This window comes from Suricata suricatta, chromosome 7 (genome assembly GCF_006229205.1).
Source record: "Suricata suricatta isolate VVHF042 chromosome 7, meerkat_22Aug2017_6uvM2_HiC, whole genome shotgun sequence".
Lineage (NCBI taxonomy): Eukaryota > Metazoa > Chordata > Mammalia > Carnivora > Herpestidae > Suricata > Suricata suricatta.
This window is the reverse complement of record NC_043706.1, coordinates 71038093-71053949: the sequence shown is the minus strand read 5'-3', so window position 1 is coordinate 71053949 and position 15857 is coordinate 71038093.

The window sequence follows — 15857 nt, the reverse complement described above, 5'->3', positions numbered from 1 at the left end:
CTACAGAGCGGTCAGGTATCTAGATCTGGCTGAGTAGGATAAGGGAGAGCCAAGGGCAGATGCCACTGCTGGCAGGGAACAAAGATTCTGCCCTGCTCCTTCATTGAAAACAGTTAACATCAGACTCCTGAGAACCTTGGTGTGGTGTGGGGGAAAGCTCAGTGTCTGTGCCAATTGGCAAATTTCTACATTGGAAGAGTCATTGTGTTAAGTATGTTAACAGTGGCTATTAGAACTCCTCAGAAGTTCTATCACTTCCTGTGACATTAGCTAGTGGTTTCATAATTAGACATTCTATTCCCCAGAGCTGTCCATCAAACTTCTTGGAGGGCAATACTTAACCTGGCACTTAATGATAGAAAAGCATTCCTAGATATGGCACCTTTTGGGCCAATGGAATCATCAGTAAATTGGAATTTTGAGAAGCTATCAATCTAATGTTTGTTGCTTTTTCTCTCTCCTAGTGGACAGATATCTTTGCTCAAAAGAAAGTCAGGAGATTGACCCTTTTATTTCTGTTCATGAAAGACAGCTCACTTCCCTGGCAAGGAGCTTGCATGGTTCATAAAATCTTTCCTTTTTGGTACTTCTTGATTTCTGAGCTTATAGGTGAGTAGGGTTAAGGAATTTTGCAAAGATGTCAACTTCTTGGGAGAAATAGGATGGAGAACAGGACCACCTACCTTTTGAGGTTCAGGACGGTAAGATCCTGTCTGTTGGGCTGGAATATTACTGTCTGAGGTTTGTTGGCAAGAGAGAACACATGAGCCTCTTGGGTGATGCTTCAGGCAGTGAAGGCTGTTTAGCATAGTGCCCTAGCACTGTATTCTGGAGTGGAAACTGGCCACCTAATTGCCCATTTGCAGAGGGCCACTTCTCACCTGTCAGACTGACTATCTTAGTCCATTCAGGCTCCATACCATAGACTAGGTAGCTTATAAACAATACAAATTTATTTCTAACAATTCTGGAGGCTAGGAAATCTAGTATCAGGATTCCAGCAGATTCTGTGTCTAGTGAGATCCAGCTTCCTTTTTGACGGCCATCTTCTCCTGTAACCTCATATAGTAGAAGGGGCAAGGGGGTTTTCTTAGGTCTCCAGATTTTTTAAAAAGTAGGCTCCATGCACAACTTGGGGATTGAACTCATGAACTTGAAATCAATAGTCAGATGCTCTATCACCTGAACCAGCCAGGTGCCTCTCTCAGGCCTCCATGATAAGGACATTAATCTCATTCATGAAGCTTGGCCCTTGTGATCTAATCACCCCAAAGGCCTCACCCAGTAATACCATCACACTGGCATTAGGATTCTGATATATGGATTTACGGGGGGAGCAGGTAGGGGGGGGAACACAAGTTTTCAGACCATAGCACTGGCAAACACTAAAATGTATATGACAGCACATTCTTTTGGCAAGGCTATGAAACACAGGTGCTCTCACCCATTGCTGGTGGGAATGCAAACTACTATAACCATTTAGAGGAGATTTTGGCATTATCTAACACAACTACATATTCATTTATCTTTTGAGTCAGAAATCTCATTTCTGTAAATTTTGTCTGAAGAGAGACACTTGAAACTTAGTAGAAAAATGGATAAAAATATAGTTAATTTACAATATGTATGGCTCTTAAACATATGAATAGGTATTCAGTCTTACTCATACTTAGAAAAAAAGCAAATTAAAAAATCATATAGAGATATCATCCATGACCTATCAGACTGAGAAAACGAAAAAATATGGTTAACACTCTGTTGGCATGAGTGTGAGAAAAAAGGCACACACATGTGTTTCTGGTAGAAATACAAATGAGTACAATTCTTTTGGAAGAAAATGTGGAAATATATAACAGAACTATACATAAATTTACCTTTTGACCCAGCAATCCCATTTCTAGGACTTTACTCTTTGACTAAGCCTCCCACAATACACAAAACATATTGCAACATTGTTTGTACTTGCAAAATATTTGAAATAAACAAAATGCTCATGAATAGGAGAATGTTTAAATAAACTTGATGCACCCCTAAAGTTTAGTACTATGTAGCTATACAGCTATATAAAAGAAGAAGGGAAATCTCTATGAAATGTTATGGAGTGACTTCTAGAATATATTGTTGAGTCAAAGAATCAAAGTATCAAAGAGTATAATGTGCTACTTTTTGTGTAATAAAATAACTACATGTTGTGCAAGAAAGATACAGGGGGATAGAAGGATGGGAATAGAGTAGAAGGAATGAGGGAAGATAATGCTTTAAAAAGACCTTTTTATATGAATCCAACATTTAGAACCATGTTAACATTTCACATACTAAAAGTAAGAAAGAAGAAAATCCATAGATGACAGTAGCCCCAACTAGAATAGAAACAGAAACAAATGATCTTACTACATTTCAGATGAGTAACAACCACACAGAAGACACCTGGTAGTTAGAAACTAATTGCATTTCACTTTGGGTCCATAATTTCTATGTAGGAAGAGAGTAAAAAGGGTTAGTATAACTCTTCCTGCTGGTAGGAAAAATCCAGTCTTTAGAGCTTCAGGTGTAAGGTGTTGGTATCCCTTTGCGATCTACTACCAAACACCAGCAAGAGTACCACATGTAGGAAGAGGGTTTGAAAGGAAGACTAGACATACCCAGATATTGTAAGGGCAATGAATTTATAGGGAAAAAAGAAATGGTATCTACATGTCACATGGGATCTGTTTCTTTCCATGCCCTCAAATGCCGAAATTTCATCTCTTCACTATCAAGATAGTGACAGTACTGTCACAATTGACACAGAAGTGACAATATCTGTAATTCTGGCAGTTTTAAGGTGTTCTGAATTGTCTTTCAGTTCTAGTGTTCCAAGTTTCCCATTCACATTTTCATATTTTATATAGTGTTGATAGTAACTTCTAGTTGCATTATCCGGCTTTCAATGATTTTGAGCCCAACTCACAGTAGTGATACTGTCTTCACATTTGTTCTTCATGGTATTCAATTTAGATTAATGAATTCCAACAGTCATTAAAGAATACTTTTCTCCTCCTTTCTCTTTTTTGCTTGTTTACCACCTCAGTTTAGCTGCTCTATAAAGTTATTGTAAACACATTTTGTGGATTTAAATCAATCCTGGAAGAGTCAATTTCAGTATTTAAAAATTTTGTTAACCTTATCCTTAAATATTTTCTGGTTTGTGCTCTATCTATTTAAGACATTACTAAACTGTGATTATCAAAAGGTATCAAGCTTAATTATCATTTGTTTGATTTTGGAGGATTAAAGCCACAGGGCAGAATCCATATCTATGTATTAAAGATCTAAAGCCATAGATCTATGTATCTATCTTTACCAGGTAACACACAGAGATTAGAATGAATAAATACTACAAAGTCATTGCCAGGAACTAGTTCTAGTCCAGTGAGGAAACATAAAAAATTTTTTTTCTGCTTGATGAGCGTCGTAATAAGGATGAGAATTAAGAGTACTTTGGGGGGCACCTGTGTGGCTCAGTCTGTTGTGTCCGACTTCAGCTCAGGTCATGATCTCACAGCTGTGAATTCAAACCCACATTGGGCTCTGTGCTGACAGCTCAGAGCCTGGAGCCTGCTTCAGATTCTGTGTCTCTCTTCCTCTCTCTCTCTCTCTGCCCCTCCCCTGCTTGCTTGCTCTCTCTCTCCCTCTCTTAAAAATAAATTTTTTTAATAAAAAACATGCTTTGGTAATACATAAGATCATAAAAATAGTAGCAAGCGCTTTATTATAAAGATTAAGTTCTTTGAATAGTCTTAGTATATATTTTGTCTTGATTATATATAAGCATAATGAGATAATTATCTTATAAAATTTGCATAGTCTACTGAAACATATTAACAACAAATCATAATTACATCTGTGCCTTTTCCAAAGAAGAAGGGCTGTACTTCATAGATACATATGAAATAAGCTTTCGTACATTACTTATATATGAGACAGAAAAGTATAAATGACCATGATGATTTAAAGTTATTTTAGAGGGATGCCTGTGTGGCTCAGTCGGTTGAGCATCTGACTTCAGCTCAGGTCATGCTCTCACAGTCTGTGGGTTCAAGCCCCGCATCGGGCTCTGACAGCTCAGAGCCTGGAGCCTACTTCAGATTCTGTGTCTCCCTCTCTCTCTGCTCCTCCCCCACTCACTCTCTGTCTCTGACTCTCAAAATAAAGACTTGAAAACAAAATAAAACATCAGAACCTTAAAAAAATTATTTTAGAGTTATGCTGTGATTTCATGGTTTTTATACACAAAATAAAGGAACAAAGAACATTACAGAGAGAAAAGTACTTCTTTGCCAGGACGAGGGTTGAACAGTTTTGAAGGGCAGATCACCTGAGATCAAGTTTATCATAATGTCTTACCCTTGAATATCTTCTACAAATGCCTAGAGACTTTTTGTTCTTATGCTTTCAAGCACATTATTTTTAAAATGTGGCTTCTTTAGAATATTGATGTGCATTTCTCCTTCTTCTTCATAGGTCATGGTGTCACCGTTTATTGTGGGCGGTGAGACTGTTCTGTCATGCAAAGCATTTTCAAACAGTGTTCGCACATACTGGGTAGATGTGGCTGTGTTGATGTAGACATGTGTCTTTGTCTGTCTGGATCTATGTGGGTTGCAGTCGGGAACTCATGTTAGAAACTTTAGTCCTCCAGCTAAATTGATGGACAACAGAAATATCAGCTAGAGCGGTAAAGAACAACTTGTGAACCATTGATCTCAGGGCTTCAAGACCATAAGATTTAATGACCTACTATTCAACTTATAAAACACTTTAATATTGCACAATTTGTGGGTGTGCAAATAATCATGGTATGTAATGTGACTTTTAAAATATTGAATTATAAACGTGTTTTAAATTCTTTGAAATAATGTTGGTAAAGAAAATATTTGAAAAATCACTGCTTCTAGATATGTTTAAGTACTCAACTGTTCAGGGCAATGAGAGCTAAACATTGTACAACAAATAAGACTATAAAATGTGGTAACTACTTTTCTTTAGGAAATGGTAGTCCCCAACGAGATCATGAGCTCCAAAAGCAAAGACTGCTTTTGTCACTGCTGCCCTTAAGAAAAGCTTGATGTAGCCTGTGGGACCATGGAGTTGACAATTTCAGGAGGCATGTGACTGGGGGTCCTGAAACAACTAGCCCGTGTCTACATAACTAGTTAAGTGTGGGAAAGAGAAACTAGAGCTTTGAGTTCTGACCTCTGACTGTAGTGAATTAGGATATTATTTCTTCTTTCCAGGAAATAAAGATTTTTTTTTTTCATCTTAAGGGATCTGAAATTGAGCTAAACTGAGAAGCCATTACAAGGATTTAGTTAAAGAGAGGTTTTTCCATTAAGGTTGTGTATAAAAAATAACAACTTAAGCACTCTAGAAAGCTTCAAAATTTCCCAAGCAACTAATATTTGAACACTACCATCCTGCAAACTCTTTCAAAGCCCTGGTTTCCCAAAGTTTAAAGTGTGAGTTGTTAGAAAGTGAGTTGTTAAAAAGAAAATGAATCCTCAAGTTCCAGCAGTAAAAAAGAAAGAGAGGAAAAGACTAAAATATATGTGTGTGCTTTAGGTTTTCTTTTCCTGTCAACACAACACTGCTACTTCTAAAGTAGGCCCGTTAGAAAAAAGAAAGAGACCAGGAGAGGGGATAGAGAAAGAAGGAGGGGGGGGGGGACAGAGAGAGAGAGAGAGAAGTATATCCAAATTAAGTGGGCTATGATTTTAAGAGGTCCTTGAACAGCTTTTATCAAAAAACCATGTTTTAGGAAATGGGTTTTTAGGAAATATTTCCTCTTTAAGAAATAAAGAGGAGGAATTTATCAATATCTGGTTAGAATTTTTTTGCTGCTGCTAAAAATGAATGAAATGGCTGGGGCAAAGCAACTTATTACAAACTTACCTACTATTGGTATATAAGTTTGCTTTTATGATTTTGCTTTTGAGGATATGAAGTTAGGCATTGAAATCCTCCATCATTTGAAGGGGTGATTCATGTGTTAAGGAAAAGGTTATTCTCATGTATATAAACTATATTCAACTAGTTATAACATTGGCTTTGGGGTTTTTTTTCCTGATTAGTATATCTTTCTATGCCAACTATCCTGTCTATTTTTACACAATTTTGCAAAATAACCATCCCTTAAAATTTTTAGGAAAAGTAAGTCAAATACTGTTACCTAAAAATATGTCTGTAATAAACGTGAGATAATATGCACCACAGCTTACTTGAGCCTTTACAATAATTTGTTTAAAATCTTCAACACACTAATCATTACTAATTTTGATGTTAAAATATTTAAGCACAGTATTGCATGGAATTTTAAGTTCACTTCATCACATGACACATTTGATATGAAAATTGTCTTTTAGCGATTACATTTGGACAGATGAAGTTCAACCCTCCCCCCATACAGACCCTTGGAATATAGCTGGTAAGAGCATTTATTTAACATGAATTTTTAAAGGTAATTTAGAAGTGAAAATACATGTCTGGACTAATATATGAGTGCATTAAAAAATGGGCACATATATTATGAGTTCAAATTGTGTAATTACAGAAGAACAGATGTTAGAAAAGTAACAGCAGGTCATCCTTTTTGCAGAAACAGTTTAGGCACAGGCCAGCATCAATCCAGAACAGAACTGACTTTTACTTAGAACACCTACTGCTGGTAGAAACCATACTCTTAGAATAAAGGACTTGGGTCTCCTGTGAAGTGCAAAACAAAAGCCTCAGAGTCAAAGTCATTGAGGGAATAGATTCACCAAAGATATGAAATAAGAATTCAGAGAAATGTTTTACTATAACAGTTGTTCAATGCAAGTAAATTTCTAAACTATAAATAGGAAGACTGATACAACTCAACTAATACATGCCTCTAATGTAAACACAGGGCATTGAGTATAGTTCATAATTAACTTGTTTTCACTTCTGAGGGGTCTAAGTGTGGTGCTAAGTTCAAGTCATCTTATTATTGGACTCCTATCTTGTTCAGGTTACTTGCTAAATGGTGTCCAAAGACCCTGATATATATACATGCCTGCAACTTCCCATAGGATCCTAGAGGTGGCTATGAGGTGGCTCTGTAAATACCTTCGTTCATCAATCACTCAGTCAGCATTTATAGAGTCCTACCATGCTAAGTATTATGAGGATGCCAAGTTGGATCAAATACTTATTACTTGAGGAGGTTACATTCTATTAAGGGATAAAAGGCTTCCATCCAAATAACTTTCTTAAGAGTTAAAAAGAGATTGTCTTTGGAAAGGTGCAAATACAGTGAAAGGAGAGTTCAAAGAAGAGATGGGTTTGATCTCGAGGTGTTGGAGAAGCCTGTGTGAAAGGAGTAACATTTGAGCTGTATCATCAAGGATGCATGGGATTTGATCATGTAGAAACAGAAGAAAACTCCAGGAGAAGGAAACAAGAGCAAAGGAGCTAAGAAATTGTAAGTGTTCCATCACGTGGCTTTTTCTGTGTACCACAAATACTGGGAAATGAGGGAAGAAGTAGTAATAGAAACTTGAATCCATTTCTGTCTTATACTAAAATAATTATTATTTGAAAAAAATTCTTTTAAAAGAAGTATAGGCTCTCTGAAATGCAGTGTGGATGTTACTAATGCTACTGAGGAGAGGTATATAAGGGAAAATATCCTGTTTTTTCCGAGTCTGACAGCCCTGGGTTTGCTTCTCTGCTTGCCAATAGTGTGTGAAGTAGGTGTATCACTCAAACCCTCTGAGATTCAGCTTTTTCATTAGTGAAATAATACACTGCAAAGTCACTGTGAGCCCAGAGATAATGATATAATATGGCTGGAACATAACTGGTGTTCAGAAAATGGTAGCTAATGATATAATCTTGTGTTCATTGGGATCATTTTTTATTATAAGTAACAAAACAAACTTAAATGTAGAGCTGAGCTTCTGGCACAGTGTGGGTCAGTGTTGCTCTGGTTTGGTGTTTGTGTCTACCAAAATCCATATGTTGAAATCCTGTCCCCTGGTGTGATGGTGTTATAAGATAGGGCCATTTGGAGGTGATCAGGTCATGAGGACAGGGCCCCCATTAATGGGATTAGTGCTCGGTAAAAGATTAGTACCCCAGAAACATCCCTTCACCCTGCTACCATTCAAGACACAACAAAAAGACAGTGACTATGGCCCAGGAAGTAGGCCCTCTTCAGATGCTGAATTTGCCGTGTCTTGGTCTTTGACTTCCCAACCTCCAGAACCATGAGAAATAAACTTTTGTTGTTTAAACCACTCCATCTATGATATTTGTGATAGCAGCCTGGCTGGGCCAAGCAAGTACATTACGGTATGTGCCCTCCTTTTCTTTCTTCATCTTTCTTAGTTTCTTTCCCCTCTGTTGGCTCCATTCTCATAAATGCTCTTCCCAGAAGAGGACAAAAATGGCACTGATGGCTCTAAGATTATACCCAGTAGCAATTCTGGCAGAAAAAGATCCCCCCTTTTCCAACAGCTAAAGTCAGATTCTAGTGATGCTGCTGACTGGTCATGAGCCCATCCTGGAAGCTGTCACTGCAGCCAGGTTGCTGGGGTAACTTCAATGGCCAGATCCTGGGTCACAGATCACTGTGTAGGTGGAGATTTAGATCAGCCCCTCAAACTACATGGAATAGGAATTGGAAAGGAAAGTGTATCAAGAAGGTTTAGACAGAAAAAGACATGCCCAGTACAGGTAGTGACTCAGCTATTGATTTGCAGCTTAGTCATTGGCCTGTCATCTCTTCAATGGAATTTAAGTAGAGTATAGAAGATTGAATGCCTTCAGATGCAATTCACATAAAACCTGGATTAAATAATGAGAAGATTTGTTACTAAATATTAATGGGAAATTTCCAAGTGGATGAGACCTCAAAGTTCTTTGATGTATTGGCTTAAACATGTCATTAAAGGCCCAAGTTCCTTCATTTCTCTACTCTGCCATCCTGGTGAGGCTTTCTTCCTCAAGTGACAAGATGGCTACAGTGATCCCAGGCTTTACATTCAGATCAAACCACATGCAGAAAAGGAACTATCTCTTCTGTTTATCTGTTAGGAGCAAGGACATTTTTCCTAGAATATGCACACACATCCCCAGTAAACTTCTCTCACACCTCATTGGCCAGAATTTTGCTACGCATCCATATCTAAACCAATCTTTGACCTGGATTAGAATATTCATCAAAAATAGAATGGCAATTGGTAAAGGACCCCCTCTACTACACAAGGAACTGGATATGAGAGAGGTTTCAGAAGCTTGGTTAAGTGAGTGTAACAAATACAATGGAAGAATGATTCTCAGACTATGCTTAGCATCTTGATCTAGAAGTTGAAGCTCTTTGGAATATATTTTTTAAAAGATAAAAATAGACTCTGTTGACCCAACTGCCATAGTAATGTGCATTATAGAATGTGTAATGATGTCATTTAATGTGCTGAAGACACTGTTTGCCCAGCACCCCCTGAACTACATGCCATTCAGCGACCATTTGTGCCACTTATCTGAAGAACAGTCTAACATTAAGTAGTGATTACTCACACTAGAGAGAACTAAATCCCTACACAATACAGAGTGACTCACAGCTATTTCTTTATTTAAAAAAAATAAAACAAGTGCAAAATTTATAGCAGACATCTCAAAAATGGCATTGTGGCTGCTAATACATACTTGGGGGGCTGGTAAACGGAACCACCATCCCATCCTCTCTAGAGAAGCAGACCTAATGGGAGAGTGAATTGGATGGGAAGCATAGAACTCCCATTTATCCTGTCTGAAATTAGGATTAGTGGACTTTCCATTAACTCCCCTGACGACAGCTTCTAATTTCCCCGGTGAATCTGTCTGCCTCGAATGGCTCCTGTGCTATTTATCTTCATCTGCATTTGTACCACATTTCAGAATTCATGAATTACAATTACTTTATTTGAATGGAAAGGGATTCTGTGGAGAGTTAAATTCAAAAAACCAACTGGAAGCCTCTTTTTTCCTCAAAAAGGTGTACTTTTTAAATTCAAAGAAATTTTTCTTTATTTTACTAGGGCTAGGAGAACCAAATAGAAGTTGGTACATTCAGTTATTTAATTATTTGGCTCCCTAATTTCTTCTGTAGCATATTTAAAAACATTTTTTTAACATTTATTTATTTTTGAGAGGCAGAACATAAGCAGGGAAGAGGTAGAGTGAGAGAGAGGGAGACACAGAATCCAAAGCAGGCTCCTGGCTCTGAGCTGTCAGCACAAAGCCTGATATGGGCTTGAACCCACCAACCATGAGATCATGATCTGAGCCGAAGTCAGAACCTTAACTGACTAAACCACCCAGGTACCCCCTTTTGTAGCATATTTTAATGTATGGGGTAAAACTAAAGAATGTGAGTTTATTTTGTCCCAGGCTTGCTTGTCTTAAATATTTGAAATGTAAATATTTTCACACAAGAGCATTATAGGTTTAATATAAATGGAAATAATCTTTATTTCATTTTAATAAGCACTTACATTAATTCCCTACTCTCTGCTTGGCTTGGGAGGCATAAAAATACAGACAGTTTCTGGTACTCAAAATATTTACAATCCAGAGACAGACAAGTACAGTTAAAAGAACAGTGCCATCTGTACTTCGAGAGAGAGAGGTGACTAGGATCAGGGAGAAGCTCTGTATGCTAGTACGGAGAAAGGTCATCAGCACAGTCCTTGAATGTTGCCCTAGTCTGGACAGCTATAACAAAATACCATAAACTTGGTGGCGTATAAACAACAGAAATCTCTTTCTCACAGTTCTGGAGGCTGAGAAGTCCAAGATCAAAGCGTTGGCAGAAGCAGTGTCTGGTGAGATCCTGCTTTCTGGTTCCTAGACAGCAGTCTTCTCTCTGTGTCCTCACATGGTAGAAGGGGCAAGAGATCTCTCTGGGGTCTCTTAAGGGCACCGATTCCATGCATGAGGGCTCATTGTCTTGAATGACCTAATCCCCTCCCAAAGTCCCCACCTCCTAATACCGTTACCTTAGCTGTCAATATATCAACATATGGATTGTAGGGGGACACAGACATTTGTACTATACAAATATTATCTGGGAAACAAAACCAGAGTATCCCTGAGTATAACATTTGTATTAGTTTTTGCGACTGTCATAAAAAAGTACCACAAACTAGATAGCTTAAAATCACAGAAATTTAGTTTTTCAGATTGCTGGAAGTTAGAAGTTCAAAACCAAGGTGTTGGTAAGTGGTATTCTCTCACTGAAGTCTCTAGAAAGGAAGGAATCCTTCTTTGCATCATCTCACCTGTGGTGACTACTGGCAATCCTTGGTGTATAGAAGGATGTATAGCTACATCACTGCTTCTATTGTCACATACCCTTTATTTCACACAGATTTCTTCCCTGTGTATGTCTCCAAATCTGTCTCCTTGTAAAGAAACCATTTGTTTGGTTTGGGGCCCACCCTAATCCCATATGACCTTATCTTGATTTGATTACATCTGCAAATACCCTATTTCCAAATAATACAGTCACAGGCACCTGGGGTTAAGACTTTAACATATCTTTTAAGGGGATACAATTCAACCCACAACAATGCTATAGAGAGTGGGAGTTAACAAGGTAAAGAAGAGGTGAACGTGTCCACGTGCAAATGCACTAGGGTGAGAAGGTGTTTGGCCCTGTAAAGAGTTAAAACAGATTAGGCATGTGGGCACCCAGTAAACTCTGTCTGTTACACATCGTCTAGGTAACTCCTCTACCCTAACCATTTTCTCTTTCTCCTTAACTGCAATCACATTTTATTTGTCCTTAATATTTTCCCTTTAGAGACTTTGTAAGTTGATTGGGTTATTAACTGATTAACCTGATTTTTTTGTGATAGGATCTTAAAGTGGATGCTAGTGGATTAATGTATTTACCCCTGTGAAGTGATGCATGTATGTTTTAATAATACTTTCTAGTCTGTTTCAGGGAGCTAAAAGAGGGGTTATAATTAAATAACAGACCGGGGAAAAAGAAATTTTGGTAAAGAATTGCCATTATGTTTCTTTTTAAAAAACATGTTTATTTATTTATTTTGAGAGAGATCATGTGTCTGAGCAGGGCAAGGGCAGAAAGAGAGAGAGAGAGAATCCCAAGAAGGCTCTGTGCTGCTAGCATAGAGCTCAATGTGGGGCTCGATCTCATGAACCATGAGAACATGACCTGTGCCAAAATCAAGAGTCAGACACTTAACTGACTAAGCCATCCAGGTATTCTGCCATTGTGTTTCTTAAATCATTTCCTCTGCCAATTATTTCCCCTACCCCAATTCTCCTTAAAGAATCTACCCCCATAACCTTCACTATGTTGGCAGCCAGCCCAGTGGATGCCTGAGCCAAGCTGAGTCCATTAGAGTCTTTCTTCTAAGAATTTGGATTTGGAACTCAGGGGTTCTAGTGAGCCTGTGACAACCTTAGAACAGCTAGTGATGCAAAGCTGAGGCCTGTGGCCATGTTTGGCCTGTGGATCTCAAAACATGGAAAGCCAGACTACAGAAAGTAAAACTAAGTAGAAACATTGAGAGCAACAAAGATGAGAAACCATGTGGTCATGGAGAGAAAGGGTCTTTTCCAGATGTGATTCTATTCTTTTGTGAGACTGTGCTTCTTGTCCTTGAGTATTTAAATACACACACATACACATACACACACGTGTGCACGTGCCTTTTTCTTAAGGTCGCAAGAGTGAGTTTCTGTCTCTTATAACCAAACAGTCCCTGGCTGAAAAGTTCTTAACCTCCTTAACCACCTATATCTAGAACTGGCTCTGAATGGGCCCCTGAATCCTGAAATCTTGAACCATCCCTGCATTCTCTTCCCCCCTCTTATGGAATGTAAACCTCTTCTGCTGCTGCTTATTAAGCTGTCTTGTTCACTCAACATCCCTTCCCCACCATTGTGTAGAAATGTTAACTCACTCGGGAGAACGTTCGGCCTGGCTCAGAAGCAAGAATGTCGCAGACAGATAAAGGTCTCCATAAGAGAATTGAACATATTACATTACTATTATAGGTATCGTGTATACTTTTATTTCGTTCAGAAAACAACCCTTTTTATAGCTAAAAAAATGATTTAAAGAGCCTACACAAATGACTTTAGAGTGAATTATTGTCCTACCTTTTACCCCTTTTAAATGAAGCTTGCAAGATTAATTGCATCCTTGAATGTTACTATATTGAAGCACATATACTTTGCTTTGGCCTTCTAGAAATATAATATGAGTCATTTCTTACAAACTTAAACCTAAAAGGAAACACATGAAGTAGTAAATACACAACATCTAACAGAGAGGTAATTTATCAAGAAATTTGTGCATAGTTACTGGGACTTCTCACCTGAGACAAGAACATTTTGACACTGTAAAGGACAAACTGAGTTCTCTCCGATAGAGTTGGCTGTCGTCTGTCTTAGAACTGCAGTAGAGTGGTTAGAGTAAATTATGGTTAAAATCTATCTGACAAAACTGCATTTTATGCTGAGGAATCAGCATGATTAAACTGGTTTCCTGTGGAGAATAGTTCAGGTCCAAAAAATTTCTTAATTTGTAGCATATTGTCCACTTCCAGATTCCTTTTTCTCCTTCTTGAACATTCTTCTCTGGATTTGCAAGTCCAGAAGTCAGATTGATTTATTATAGACTAGTTCCTCAAGAGAGTCTAGCATAGATTAGGCTATATCCAATTGGACATCTCTTTTGCATGCTCCCTATCACCCCAGTTCCTTAGTCTAATCCTTAAATAGTTGGGTCTGTTCCCAATCCCTGGAGGGCTGAAGTAAGAGAGAGCAGAAGAAGACATGTCCATTGACCTCTGTGGTTCTCCTTCCATCCCAATCTGTAAGCCACTAGAGGAATTAAGGTAGATAGCCTTGGAGATCCAGAACTGCCTTAGGAATGATCTGAGGGGCTCTATGACCTGAGATTGAACTGGAACCTCAGTGTAATGTCTATTCTAGTGATACTCTTTACTCAGACTCAATCTATCCCCATCCTATGTCCCTTATACAAACAAAAGTAGAACGAGATTAAGTAATATTATCTCTTGTGTAAACTTCCATCTTTATTTCCAATAATTAGTACATAGTGGCATTCAATAGTGTTTATTAGATTTATGAATTATTTTTCTATATACTCGTATGATTTTGCTAACCCTCTTTTGCTCTGACTACTCCTGAATGTGACTGCCTTTAAGACTCCTCTGACAGCAATTTGAACTTGTCCATTCCTTCATGTCTTCCAGGTCTACCCAGTCCTTAGTCCTTAACTACTCTTCTGTTCCCTCAGCTTAGCTGAGGAGTCCCTGCTGTAGCTTGTGGCCTCACTGAATCCCATCCAAGCAAAAAGAAAATCCCATAGCTGATTGCTCAAGAGACTTTGGTTTGCAAACAGTTTAGTTCAGGAAAATTTCTTAAACTTTGGTTTTACATAAAATTAGATCAACCTTCGGGCTCAGGAATGGAGAATATGAGCAATGGTTATTCTATTCAATTCTTTTTTCATACTATTTTTCCAGTCTGAGTGGACTGATATAGTAACCAGGGGCAGAAGCTAACCTTACAATGGAAAAGTATGCAAAAATAAAACCCTCAATTTTTCTAAGCTCTTTTTTGAAAAGTATGCATGTTAAGAAAAATTGTTGTAAGAGTTAAGGTGTTGAGGTCTTACTACATTCAAGCACTATGCTAAAGAGTGTCCTACAATATTCTCCCCTCACCATTATCACTCTTCAAAAATTAGGAGCTTAGGCTCATAGATTAAGTAATTTACCCAAAGCCTGGCCAGCTACCTCGTATAACTCTGTGTGTGCAGTCCCACTGAGGTGTAGGTAGGTGGCTACAATGTTTTATTCCAGGGAGTGGCATTCATATAGATTGTAATGTGACTGTGTTCCTGGACTTGAATGATGTGGCTGCCTTGTCCACAGCATTAAGGAGCAGAATTAGAACTTGAACCTGAGGTCAGCTTGACTTCAAAACCAGTCTTGTCATCACTGAGCTACCCTGAGATAAACATTTCAGTTTTAGATATATGACCTACGCTTTTATTGAGCAATTAGAGGGACAAATGGGGATATTATGTTACAGTTGCAGGTGTTAGATATTTTTTTGTGTGTAACACTTAACCCAAAGGACCCTAGGTCTTTTGGAGCAGAGCCAATTCAGGTTTAATGGCAGTCAGTGGTGGGAACATGCATTTGACCACATTGGAGGCAGGAAAAGATTATTATATGCATCCAAATATGGTTTTTAGGTGAATTTGGGCTTATATTTATTTAGAAGATGTAAAGGCAACACCTTTCTCCACCTTGCAAAAATCATGGTTATCATATTCTATATCCATCAAGCATTTTACTGACTCTTTTTTCAAGTAATCTCTATGCCCAACTCAAGGCTTGATTGAACTCATGACCATAAGATCAAGATTTGCATGCTCTCCTGACTGAGCAGCCAGGCAGCCCTATCCATTAAGCATTTTATTTTATTTTATTTTATTTTTTATTTTATTTTATTTTTTATTTATTTTTAAATAGTTTATTGTCAAATTGGATTCCATACAACACCCAGTGCTCTCCCCACAAGTGCCCTCCTCCATCACCACCACCTCTTTCCACCCCCCCCTTCCCCTTCAACCCTCAGTTCATTTTCAGTATTTGATAGTCTCTCGAGTTTTGCATCCCTCTCTCACCTCAAATCTCTTTCCCTCTTCCCCTCCCCCTGGTCCTCCATTAGGTTTCTCCTGTTCTCCTCTTAGACCTATGAGTGAAAACATATGGTATCTGTCTTCTCTGCCTGACTTATTT